This window comes from Lepidochelys olivacea (genome assembly GCF_965140295.1).
Source record: "Lepidochelys olivacea isolate rLepOli2 genome assembly, chromosome: 3".
NCBI classification, from domain to species: Eukaryota; Metazoa; Chordata; order Testudines; family Cheloniidae; genus Lepidochelys; species Lepidochelys olivacea.
Window position 1 is genome coordinate 40,953,753 of NC_140413.1, and position 12,522 is coordinate 40,966,274.

At 43.9% G+C, this 12,522-nt stretch overlaps 1 protein-coding gene across 8 annotated transcripts in view; it reads left to right on the top strand.

The window, feature by feature from the left end:
• The first annotated feature begins 560 nt into the window (after positions 1–560).
• Positions 561–12,522, top strand: part of ARHGEF10 (Rho guanine nucleotide exchange factor 10) — a 192,144-nt gene continuing 180,182 nt past the window's right edge. For 4 of the 8 annotated variants that reach the window (XM_084624278.1, XM_084624284.1, XM_084624279.1 and 1 more), the window contains exon 1: positions 562–767. The gene's annotated coding sequence lies outside the window, so the exon portion shown is untranslated. Of the gene's footprint in view, positions 768–924; positions 1,061–1,081; positions 1,243–12,522 lie in introns of those variants that run through there. The other 4 variants (XM_084624281.1, XM_084624285.1, XM_084624282.1 and 1 more) reach the window with 4 other exon arrangements.

The window sequence follows — 12,522 nt, forward strand, 5'->3', positions numbered from 1 at the left end:
ATTCTGGCCTAAATGTCGAACTGCTACTAAAATCCTTGAAGCTGCTGAGCCAGGTGACCAGTGCCTCGCTGTGCCCTGTTTCCAAAGAACACAAACCACCCAGGATACCGTCTCTGGCTCTGATTTCTATAACTTCCCAGCCAGACATCCCCTTTCTTGCGTGTGCGGTGCCTCGATTTCCACAACAGCGTCGTTCACACCCGCGGTGTCTCTTGCCGAATGATTGAGGCTTTGCAGGTCCGCGGCTGACGCTTTAGCCCCGCTCAGCTCCAGGCTCCGCGGGGACGAAACACGCCGGAGAAGCCGGCCGTCTGGGCGGAAGGCGCCCCGAAGCTGGGCAGCGGGCGGGCCGGAGAGGTTGACAGCTCCCTCCCTGCCCAGCTGTGCGCCGGGGGGGCAAGCAGGCGGGTCACGTGCCCCCGCAGGAGCGGGGTGTCCGTGGCGCCGGCGGAGGGAGGGAGAGAGAGAGGCCGGTCTGCAGCCGTCCCCGCCCCTTCCAGCGGCGGAGCAGAGACTGGCAGGAGAAGGAGCCAACCGGCCGGCGGAAGGGCTCCGCCGCCCCTCCAATCGTGGGGAGGCTAGTCCCAGGGTAGCTCGGCGGGCTGGGTGGTGCTGCGCTGTAAGACAGTTGATATGTTTTAAAAAGGGGCGAGCGAGACCATTGGTCCCGCAGCCGCCGCGGTGAGGGGGGGGCCGCGGGGCCTCCGAAGGTGCAAGGCAAGGGGCGGCTTTCAGAATACGCCGCAGCGCTCGGTGCGTGTCGGCTGGTGAGTGCTGCCCGGGACCGGCTCTCTTCGCGTGGGTGGGCGGCTGAGGGGAGGCAGCTGTGTGCGCCGGGGCGGGGGTGGGTGTAAGACTTGGGGGAGGGGGGCAGGGAGAAAGTTTAGTGACGTGTCTGAAGAGGGAAACTAACGTATTTTGCAGGCAGGATGGCATCCCCTTGAAGATGGATGTCTGAGGTCCTCCCCCCCCCAACTACACACATGCTCTCTCCCCTTGTGTGGAAAAGTTTAAAGCTTGTTGTAATGGAAGCCTTGCCCTTGCATTGCTTCGTGGACAAGTGAGTGTGTCTTAAATCATGGATTGTGGGTCTGTGTGTGTCGCCTCTTGTGGATTCTAAAATAACTGGGGGGCAGAGTTGCCTTCAGGATGGGCACGCACAAGAAGAGCACCAAACTACAAACACATTGCACGTTAGTGTGCTTCTGATCTCATCGGTTCTGTTTAAAAAAAGAAAAAAACGTAAGTCCTGCTTTGTCTGAGTGCAGGGTATTTTGTATATTTAATTCCTAGCAAATCGTCTGTTTTTTATTTTTTGAATATGTAAATAAATAGTGCTTCTCTGACACTGGAGTGCTGGGGATAACCTCCTAAGTTAAGTCTTTAGAGAAGAACGATCACCTTTTTCTGTAGAAATGAAAAACCCAGCCCTTTTGAAATCAGGTTGAAGATGTTTCTTTTTTTCTTTTAATAAACTTTCCCAGAGAGAAAGTGTTTGTGAGCTGTAGGATGATTGGCAGACAGGTAGAGATGCGCGGAGTCCCCCATATCTTTCAACTGAGATTTTTCTCCATTCGGGAGTTAAACTTTTCATGCAGTTTTAAAGACTGCTCGTTTATGTTTTGGCACCTTTTTTCTTTTGTCCATTTTTAAAAGGTCAAGCACATTGGGCCAGAGGGTATTTTCATGTCCCTAAAATTGTAGTTTCTCTGAATTTCTTATATTGTGCTTAAAATTTCCAGTGAGCTAGAATTCATGTGTATCCCAGTTGACTTGTGGTGTAAAAACAAAATATAACAGAGCAATAATTACAAATCTTCTGGGTTGTGGACAGCTGGGTTAAAGTTATTTCTAAAAAGAATCACCAGTGCGTGTGAAGGAGTAGGAGAAAATTTGTTTGTATTGTTGCTTTCTTGTGTGTGTTTCTATTAGGACATGTTTTACCTACAAAAATAAGTGATCAATGATGGCATGTGCTACTTTTCCAGACTAGTAATATTTCTGATATATGATAAGAACACAAAAGAAACTATTTTCACTGGTTTTCAGCTGTAAGGTAGCAAGTGCTCAAGATGCAGTTAAATGTTTATGCTTAGATTTATTAGCAGAAAATATACATTCTCCAACTTTGGGGTTCTGCCCAGTTTTCAGAGTGGCACCCACAAGTTACATGGGCGTGATTAATAAAAACAAAAATAATTTCAAGGACATTGTATCACTTTAGGCTCACTTATTTTATTTAACAATGTACTTGTCCAACATTGGCTTTTTGATAGGAAATTAAAATCAATGAAGTTATGTAAAACTAATGACAAATATGTATAGTTATAATATGGTCAAACAATTCCTTCCATATACAGTATATAAGAGAGATAAAGTAGATGATGTGAGAGAGTATTTCCTCCTGGGATCAACAGGGCTACAACAGCACTGCAACACACAGTATATAATCTTGTTTTTCTTTGTAGTTGAAATTTTTGGATACAGAAGCAATCCCATAGAGTGTGTGATCTAAGAACATGTGCTTTACAGAAGATGCCTTTCTCTTCCAGTATTAGATTGGACTATGGTCCATCTAATTCAATACAGTGACTTCAGCAGTGGCCAGTACCACGAGCTTGGGAATAGACAGTTAGGGAATAACTTGCCCATAGGAAAAGTTTCTTCCTACCCTGATCAGTTAGTACTTGGCTTGGACCTTGCGGCATGAGTCTTTATATCCCTCATAAATTTACCTCAGTACAACTGTGAATGTTTTTATTCAGTACTACTTATGAATCCTACTAAGATCTTGGCCTCAGTATCTTGTGGCAGCAAGCTCCAGAGATGAATCAAGCTAGGTATAAAAACATATTTCCTTTTATCTGTTTTAAATTTGATGCTTCTTAATTTCACTGTTCTACTAAAAATGATTTTTCCTCTTCTGGCATAAATCAGTTTTATTAATGGAATAGGAAAATGTCATAACTATAAACAACTTATTCTTGTAAAGAAATGGGATATTTTCCCAGAATCCTCTCTTGTCTTTAGTAAACCCTGATGAGCCATGCTTTCTGCAGTAAAACCAAAGTCCTGCATTTTCCATTTTTGGACGCATAGTATATGTATTTCCTGCCTGATCCTGAGAGGTGCCATTGTAGTCATCCACTTCTAGGAGAGTTGTGCTCATTCAGCTGCTTTCTCCTCTGTATCAGCCCCTTCATTCTTTTCACTTGGGTGATCTGTTTGATCTTAGCTTTGATTATATGACTTCAGGCATTGTTCAGTTTAATGCATCTTATCCCATTCCACCCCTAGGCTCAGTAGCCCATGAACTGTTTACATGTGTAGCTGGTCAAGGACAGTAGTTCTTTAGACACCAACTTGACATTTGATATTTGTGAAGGTTGTACGAACAGGAGTTTAACATTTTTAAAGTAGAGGTTAGCACAGCAGTACAACACACGGTTTTCTCTGTAAGCAAATATCTGTGGATATTCTTTTTCACGTGTACACGCACAATAAAAAAAATACAAGTTACTTAAAAATGTGTAAAGCAATCCCTAGTATATTTGAATCATTGACTCTTAAAGCAAATAGCCTTCATTCAAAAGTTATTTCAGTGGACTGACTCCAAGGTTTAAAATAAAATCTGAGCACAGTTATAGCCTGCATTTGTATTATACCTAAATCTTGGGATTTCCTCAAGGTGTAAGGGAGGAGAGGGGAAAACTAGCAAATGGAATGAGCAGCCCAGCTATGGAAAGGAAGGTAGTTTTTAAAAAATGCTTTGTTTTAGTCTTGTCTTATAAAATAATTTAGAGCTTTATCCTGCAAGGTGCTAAGTGCCCCCTGGAAGATGCTACATGACCTCAACTTCCATGAAAACCAACATAAGTTACGGGTACCCAATGCCTCTGCTATCCACAATTCTACTCTAAGCTGCAAAGACCAGGCTACCCCATTCACCTCCTCTCCACAAGCAATATACTTACTTTCTTGAGATTGGTCTGCGATTCTACTACCCAATAACCAGGTAGCTACCCGGACCCCTCCCACTCTACGTCAGGGGCTCGTTCACCTGCACATCTACCAATGTGATATATGCCATCATGTGCCAGCAATGCCCCTCTGCCATGTACATTGGCCAAACCAGACAGTCTCTACGCAAAAGAATAAATGGACACTAATCTGACATCAGGAATCATAACATTCAGAAACCGGTAGGAGAACACTTCAACCTCTCTGGCCACTCAATAAAAGATTTAAGGGTGGCAATTTTGCAACAGAAAAGCTTCAAAAACAGATTCCTATGAGAAACTGCTGAGCTTGAATTAATATGCAAACTAGATACCATTAACCTGGGTTTGAATAGAGACTGGGAGTGGCTGGGTCATTACACATATTGAATCTATTTCCTTAAGTTAAGTATCCTCACACCTTCTTGTCAACTGTCTAAATGGGCCACCTTGATTATCACTACAAAAGTTTTTTTTCTCCCGCTGATGATAGCTCATCTTAATTAGCCTTTCACAGTTTGTATGGCAACTTCCAACTTATTTGTATGTGTATACATATATCTTCTTATTATATGTTCCATTCTGTGCATCCGATGAAGTGGGCTGTAGCCCACGAAAGCTTATGCTCTAATACATTTGTTAGTCTCTAAGGTGCCACAAGTACTCCTGTTCTTTTTGCAGATACCCCAAAGTAACTCTCCTGGAAGCTGACTAGACACCCTGTGACCTAGAGGAGCTGACATACATCCATTATATTACATTTTCATTGTTAATCATTTTTAAAAATAGAAAAGAGGCCAAATTCTTAGTTGGTGTAAATCAGTGTAGTCTCACTTACTTCAATGACCCTATGTCAATTAACACTAGCTAAAGAGCAGGCCCAATAGTTTAAATACTTATAGACATGGGTATAGGATGTTATAAGGATGGTCCACACTGTGATAAGGATATAGGGACAGAGTTACAGTTGTTTTGGCTATTTTAACTCTGTATTGCCATACTTCCAAGCTTTTATATTTATGTCTAACCTTAGTTTTCAGTTTCCTGACTTTCTAAGATTAGATTTTTAAAACAGTAATGTTCTTTTAAAACGTTGGGTTTTTCCCCCCTTACATTTATTGATGTGTATTTCATCCTTAAATCCATTTTAACAGGTTTTTTCCTCTGGAAATTTCCTTCTGTTGTAAATGCTTGTTTTGAATTTTTCCCTCCCAGGACACTTTAGTTATTGATCTTCAGACATTGATGGTATTTACCTGTGCATCATCAAGTATGAATGGTGTGTAATATAAACACCACAGATGCTCCTGTTGTGAATTTTGGTCCTGTTGGAGCCCCTATATGGCTTGTAAATATTTAAAAAGCTAAATAAAGCATGATAATGCTCACTGGAGCTTAGTGGTATGTACTTATGTTAAACAATCTTATAACAGAAAATTGCTTACAACCTTAGCTATGGAAAGGCTAGTGTCTTTCTATAATGAAGTAGATGGAACTTTTCTATTGTTTGTAGAAAAATTATCTGCCTCTAATTTGATTTTTGTAGAGATCATTTTTCATTAGCACTCTGTTCTGAAGTGCATAAGCCAAATTACATAATCTCGATATGAAGATATTTTGATGAGATCTTTCTGTTTTTAAAAAAAGTCTTATTCAGAGCTACAATCAACTGGATTATTCAAATATTTTTCATTCCTACAAAACTGAGGGCACTGTATGTGCTGAAGTAATTGGTTTTGTGGAATTCATGCCTTACTTCATCGCTACACTTGGAGGAAGAGATTTTTCATTCTGTTTCTCACACACCGTTTCTCTTTCACTTTAGGCAATCTCAGATTTATTTTAAAATAAATAGTTTCCAGTGGCATTTCCAGGTTAAAATTGCATAAGCGACTCCAGAACCCTTCTAATGCACTTGTTAATTAAGAACACTTTTGAAAGTGCATCTTAGTCTTGTCTGGCCACATGTGCCTTTTCTCAAGTCTAGCTCCTGTTTTGGTGTGCCCTGGAGCAATTGTCCTGTGTGACTGCTTCATATGGAAGATGGACACTGTTAAATTAACAACTATGAATGAAAATGTAAATGTCTCTTACTCTGAATTCTTACCATTTTCAAGTTAGTCAGTAACCCTGCAACCCAATGGTAGCGGTACTAATAAGTGTTCCACACATTTTTTTAAAGAGCATACATAGATAATGGGTGTTGTGTTGTAGATGTATATGTATAGTCATATTACTGAAAAATGTACACGTGGGTTCACAGAATTTTAAGTTCATCGAGTGATGGTCCCTGTGTGCAATTCCATATGCATGTTATGCACCCAAGTCTGGAAATTCTTCAAAGCAGTGTCCTTTGACCCACACATGTGCAGTCGTTTCCTTCATGCTCCTGACTGAGGGCATAAGAGGCAGTGCAGGTCAACACCTCTCCAGTTCCTTTTTACTGCTTCGTGGCCTGAGTAGGAATTGTCCTTCACTCCATGCATAATTTGTAAAGTAAAATTTTTGTAAATAGTTTTATATCTTAGCTTAGTAGTTGTAGTTAGTCAATTAGTATAGGATAGTTCCCTTCCCCTTCCCTGCCATCGGAAAATCCTCCCCGCCCTGGAACTATGCCCAGAGTCCCAAGATGCAAGAATGTCTCCTGTCCTTGCTCCTTCTCCATCACTGATGAGCATCAATGGTGCCTATACTAACAGAGTGAGGCACATATCTCTGAAAAGTGCAGAATCTGTCTATTCTTTCCACCCAGAACTAGAGAGGCTCAAGAGCGCTAACTAAAAAAAGTTGCTATGAGCCCCCACTCTGACGTGGGCCAGGAGACCTTGTTCCCCCGTACACAGGCCTCAACTGACCAGCCATGCCCCTCCAAGCACAAGCCTTGGAGCGGAGCCTTTACCACCAAAGCCCAAGGACTCCTACTACAAGGCTCCCCATGAGAGTAAGAGGTACTCTAATGGGTGCAGGGACAGATCCCCACAGAGGACTGTCCAGAAGAAATGCGTTTCCTCCCTGAGTTGTCACATATTGTACCCATAGAACCAGCTCTGCTGAAGAGCCCCAGGCTGGAGGGCAAGGCATGGGGGAAAAAAGGGGATCTGCTAATTCTGGTGGTGACTGCAGTACCAAAGCAGAAAGACAGACGTTTGCCAGTCCCATCTATGAATGCAGATCTGGACTCCTCATCGGTGCCACCTCATTCATCCAAAAACTGTTTGGCTGTGACAAACAAGCTGCATCCTTCAGGCATCTCTGCTGGAACTCCCTGGACTTGGGGCTGTATGGAGACCTTTGTAGCACCGGGGGATGTATTCCTCCCCTACTTGCAATCTCCACTCCTTTCAGGCCCTTCCCTCCTGAGGGACTTCCTTAGTCTGGAGGAGGAATCGTTACTGGTTTCTCAGGAACAGTTCCATCTCCACTCATCGGGCAGGAGCACCCTGGTACCAGCAGTACCCCTGCTACCGATGGAACCATCCTTTGGAATCTGAGGAGTCAGAAGAAATAGTTGCACCAGTATCTCTGCAAAGGCACAGGAACCCTGACAGACAGTTCAGAGGCTGTACTTACCATCTCTCCAGATATGACCCCCAGACATGAACAGCAGGTACTGATTCCCTTAGGATCACGATGACCAATGGACCCTTCCTCCTGGTGTTATCGGGGCCTTTGGAGCTCATATGGCAGGCACGCAGACCCCTCTCAGGAGTCATACTGCTCTTTCTCTTCTCACAAGCCAGTTCCATAGGTGTACGAGGAAGAAGAGCGAGAACCAGTTCTGCCAGTAGTAACGGTTCCAGTAGGGGCTTTCTCATAATCTTTGGATGATACCATCACTCCTTCATTGTGTTCTTCACTGGAAGACCAGCATCAGTATCAGGAGCTGTTCCAAAGGGTTGCTAATGATCTACACATCCATTAGAAGAGGTCCAGAACCTTCAACACCGGCTCTTGGACATTTTGCAGCCACAGGGACTGACTGGCGTGGCCCCTTCCAATTCATAAGGCCACATTAAAACCAGCCAGAGTGGTTTGGCACAAACCAGCATCTTGTGCCCGTACAGCAAAAAGACGTTGTTTTGTTCCTGCCAAAGAAGCTGACTTCTTGTTTTCCCATCCTGCTCCTAATTCGCTGGTGGTACTGGCAGCTATGGAAAGAGCTCATGTGATTTCAGCACCTACGTCAGGATCGTGGCCTTTAGAGACAAACTTCACGTGGAAGACCGAGTCCAATGCAGTCCTTTCTGGATGAGGGGAGCTTAGTAGCTTAGGTGGCTCTCCAGGCTGCCATAGATGCTGCAGATACGGCATCCAGAAGTGAAGGGACTCATGGCTCTGGTTGTCGGGCTTTCCTAGAGAGGTCCAAAACACCATCCAACACCTTCCCTTTGAGTTCAATCTTCTTAATGAAAAGACAGATGAATCCTTGCATTCTCTGAAGGACTCGAGCCACTCTGTGATCTCAGGGGATTTATGCTCTAGTCCCTAGAAGGAAACACCAGAGAGAGTCCTTTTAGACTACAACCACCCCACTTCACACTCTCCATATTACCAGTGTTAAGGTGACCAGATAGCAAGTGTGAAAAATCGGGATGAGGGTGAGGAAATAATAGGCACCTATATAAGACAAAGCCCTGAATATTGGGACTGTCACTATAAAATCGGAACATACTGGTCACCCTAACCAGCGTCCACTTGAGCCTCCATATAAATGACCGAGGATTCAGAGGTCCTGTTTCTGGGCTCCCTCTACTGCCACAGCTTCTCCTTATTCCCAACTACAGGCCAAGGGCCACTTTTGACATGCTGATTGAAACCCGTGTGCCACCATTGTTGCCACCTACTTTCTTTCCTGTCATCTTTGGAGGCTGTCTTACTTTCTTCACCCAGCTGGAACAAGATCACCAAAGACAGTTGGATCCTGGAGATTATCCATCAGGGCTACTCCATAGAGTTTTTTCCTTTCCTCCTCACAAACCACCTTCCCTATCCCCCTTAGGGTACCACTCTCATCAATTGTTCAACAGGAAATTGAATCCTTTTAAAGCCAGAGGTGATAGAATGCATCCCGCCTCAGTACCAAGGGAGAAGGATCTACTCCTCATATTTCCGGATTCCAAAAAACACTGAGGGAGGAGACCCATCCTGACCTATGCAACTCAACATCTTTATTCAAAAGCTGAAATTCAGGACAATTATGGTGGCATCTATAGTCTCCTTCCTTCAGGAGGCAATATGGTTCATGGCTCTTGACATCACAAATTCATATTTCCACATAAATATTCACCCATCTCACAGGGCTTCGTGCTTGGACACAAGCACTACTAGTTTTGCATGCTCCCTTGGGCTTGCCATGGCACCCAGAGTTTTAATAAAATTTTTCACTGTGGTAGCAGCCAAGATATGACACAGATTCTTTCTTGTATACCTCTATTACTAGCTAAATGGTAAACATATACCTAAATTCTTAAAGTATAGGCCTTTACAGGCAGGCCTGAATATCTATATCCTAACAGTAGGCCAATCTTTTCAAGAAGTTATGTCAGCAACTTGATCTCTTCAGCTCCTTCTTGTTACCTTAGCCATTTGCATAAAAGAAGAAAAGTCTGCTTTGTCACCATAATTTTTATAGGAGCACAGCTGGACTCAGTCTCTGTGAGAGCATTTCTCCCTGAAGACCGGTTTTACATAATGAGCAACCTGATCTCTTGTGCCACCCACAAATTGCAAACTACAGTGTGCTGATGTCTTTCTCTGTTAGGCCACATGCCCCATGTGACTCCACTTGCGGTGTCTTCAAGCTTGGCTCCACTCAACATACCAACCAAATAGAGATCGTATTGACTCCTCGTTGTTTTTGGGAACAGTGATGGAGTCCGATGGCACCTTAAAGACTAACATTTATTTGGGCATAAGCTTTTGTGGGTACAAAACCTACTTCAGATGCATGGAGTGAAAATTACAGATACAGGCGCAAATATACTGACACATGAAGAGAAGGGAGTTACCTTACAAGTGGAGAACCAGTGCTGACAGGACCAATTCAATCAGGGTGGATGTGGTCCACTTCTAATAATTGATGAGGAGGTGATGAACATGACTGCCCCTCTGATATTGTTCCCAAAAGAGTTCTCATCTTCCATGGTTGGTGGTCCAACCCAAACAGTCATGGAGGGGACTCCCTTCAGCCCCCTCATATCAAGGGCCACCATTCTGACAGATACCTCCCTTATAGCATGGGGTGCTCATATGGACTACCACATTGCTCAGGGTACCTGGACCCCAAGAGAGGCCAGGCTACACATAAAACTTACTGGAACTGAAAGAGGTCCACCTTGTGTGCAAGGCCTTCCTTCCCCTCATATGCTCACTCCATGTACAGATGTCACAGTATAACTACAGTGGTCCATATAAACAAACAGAGGAACGAGATCTTGTCCCCTCTGCCTGGAAGCAGTCAGACTTTGGAACTTGTGTATCAGATGCCACATTATGATATAGGCTGTGTACCTTCTGGGTGTTCACAACTCATTAGCAGACAAGTTTTGCAGAAGCTTCCCTGCAGACCACAGTTCTAACCAATGTAGTTGCACAATGGGGAACTCTGCTATGGGATCTCTTTGCATCGCAGATGATCAGAAACCTTCCCACGTGTTGCTCTAGGGGAGCCCAAGACTGCAGTTTTCAATATGATGCTTTCCTGGATGGATGACCTCAGATACCCCTTTCCCTACATCCCCTTATTACAACAAGTTGTACAGAAGATCTGTTGTGACAGAGCTCCTATCCTTCTCCTAGCAACCTACTGGTCCAGACAGTTCTGGTTCACGGAACTCCTAACGATGTCCGCACACCCACCTATCAGGATCTGCCCATTTCAGGATCCCCTAACCCAGGATTGGAAAATCAAGCAACTCCCAGCCTGGGTTTTGGATGGGCATCCAGCTGTGTGATGTTCCCCTTGTGTTATCTGGACCAGTGATCTGCTAGGTCACTCCAATCCTTCACTCTAGGAGCCAGCCTTACCCTGCTCTGCTGTGAGAACCACCACTCCTGGGTTGTTCACGCACAGCCTCTAGCATGTAAGCTGCTCCCAGCTACTTGCAAGCGAATGACACTAGCCAATGCCTCCGGTCCCAGACACAACCCTGGGAACCTCTATCTTGTAGTGTCCCGTTATGCCCGCTGGATGCTGCACGCTTTTATGAGTTTGTCAATTTAACAAAGAAATTTGATATGTCAGGCATGTTATCCCAAGGGGAGTCTGACACGTTTCAAACCAAACATACTAACTATGAAAGATAGATTTTTAAGTGATTATAAATCAAAGCATAACAAGTCAGATTTGGTCAAATGAAACAAAAGCAAAATGCATTCTAAGCTGATCTTTACACTTCCAGTGCCCTTACAAACTTAGATGCTTCTCACCACAAGCTGGCTGGTTGCTCTTCAGCCAGGCTCTCCCCTTTGATCAGCGCTTCAGTTGCTTGGTGGTGATGTCTGTAGATGGAGGTGGAAGAGAGAGGAAGAGCATGGTAAACATCTCTCCCTTTTATCATGTTCTTTCTTCCCTCCTGGCTTTGCCACCCACCCCCCTTTTCTGAGTCAGGTGAGCATTACTGCATCTTAGTCCCAAACTGACCAAAGGAAGTTGGGTGACTCTCTCTCGAGTCCAACAGATCCTTTGTTGATGCCTAGGCCAGTGTCCTTTGTTCTTATGAGGCTGGGCTGGGTTTGTCCCATACGTGCCCCGATGAGGTGTGAACTGCCTCTCTGCTCTTGGAGAATTTTTGCCTGGGCTTGTTTAAAGCCATGAGAACACATTTTCAGACTCATAACTATATACAAGAAATTACAACCTATAACATTACGGTAACAACCATTACTATAATAACAATGTTCAGTACATCGTGAGCCTTCTGAAGACACTTGACATGACAAACTTTGCATTGGATACCACACAGTCATTTTACAAGGATGAATATGGGGGTGCTGGGTGTCCCCCCGAGGTACAGAGCATCACAAGGTGTCATTAGAAGAGATTTTGGAACAAATTGATAAATTAAACAGTAATAAGTCACCAGGACCAGATGGTATTCACCCAAGAGTTCTGAAGGAACTCAAATGTGAAATTGTAAAACTACTAGTCTGTAACCTATTATTTAAATGAGCTTCTGTACCAAATGACTGGAGGATAGCTAATGTGATGCTAATTTCTAAAAAGGGCTCCTGAGGTGATCCTGGCAATTACTGTATTGGGCAGACTGGTTGAAACTATAGTCAAGAACAAAACTGTCAGACACAGATGAACGTAATTTGTTGGGGGAAGCATCAACATGGTTGTTGTAAAGGGAAATCATGCCCCACCCATCTGCTAGAATTCTTTGAGGGGGTCAATAATCATGAGGGCAAGGGGTATCCAGTACCTTTGGTTTGACCCAGTATAGCCATTCTTATCAGAAATAGAATGCGTATGCTCTTCCCCTGCCTAGGAAATCCTTAACCAAAGTAGAAAAGATTCTAC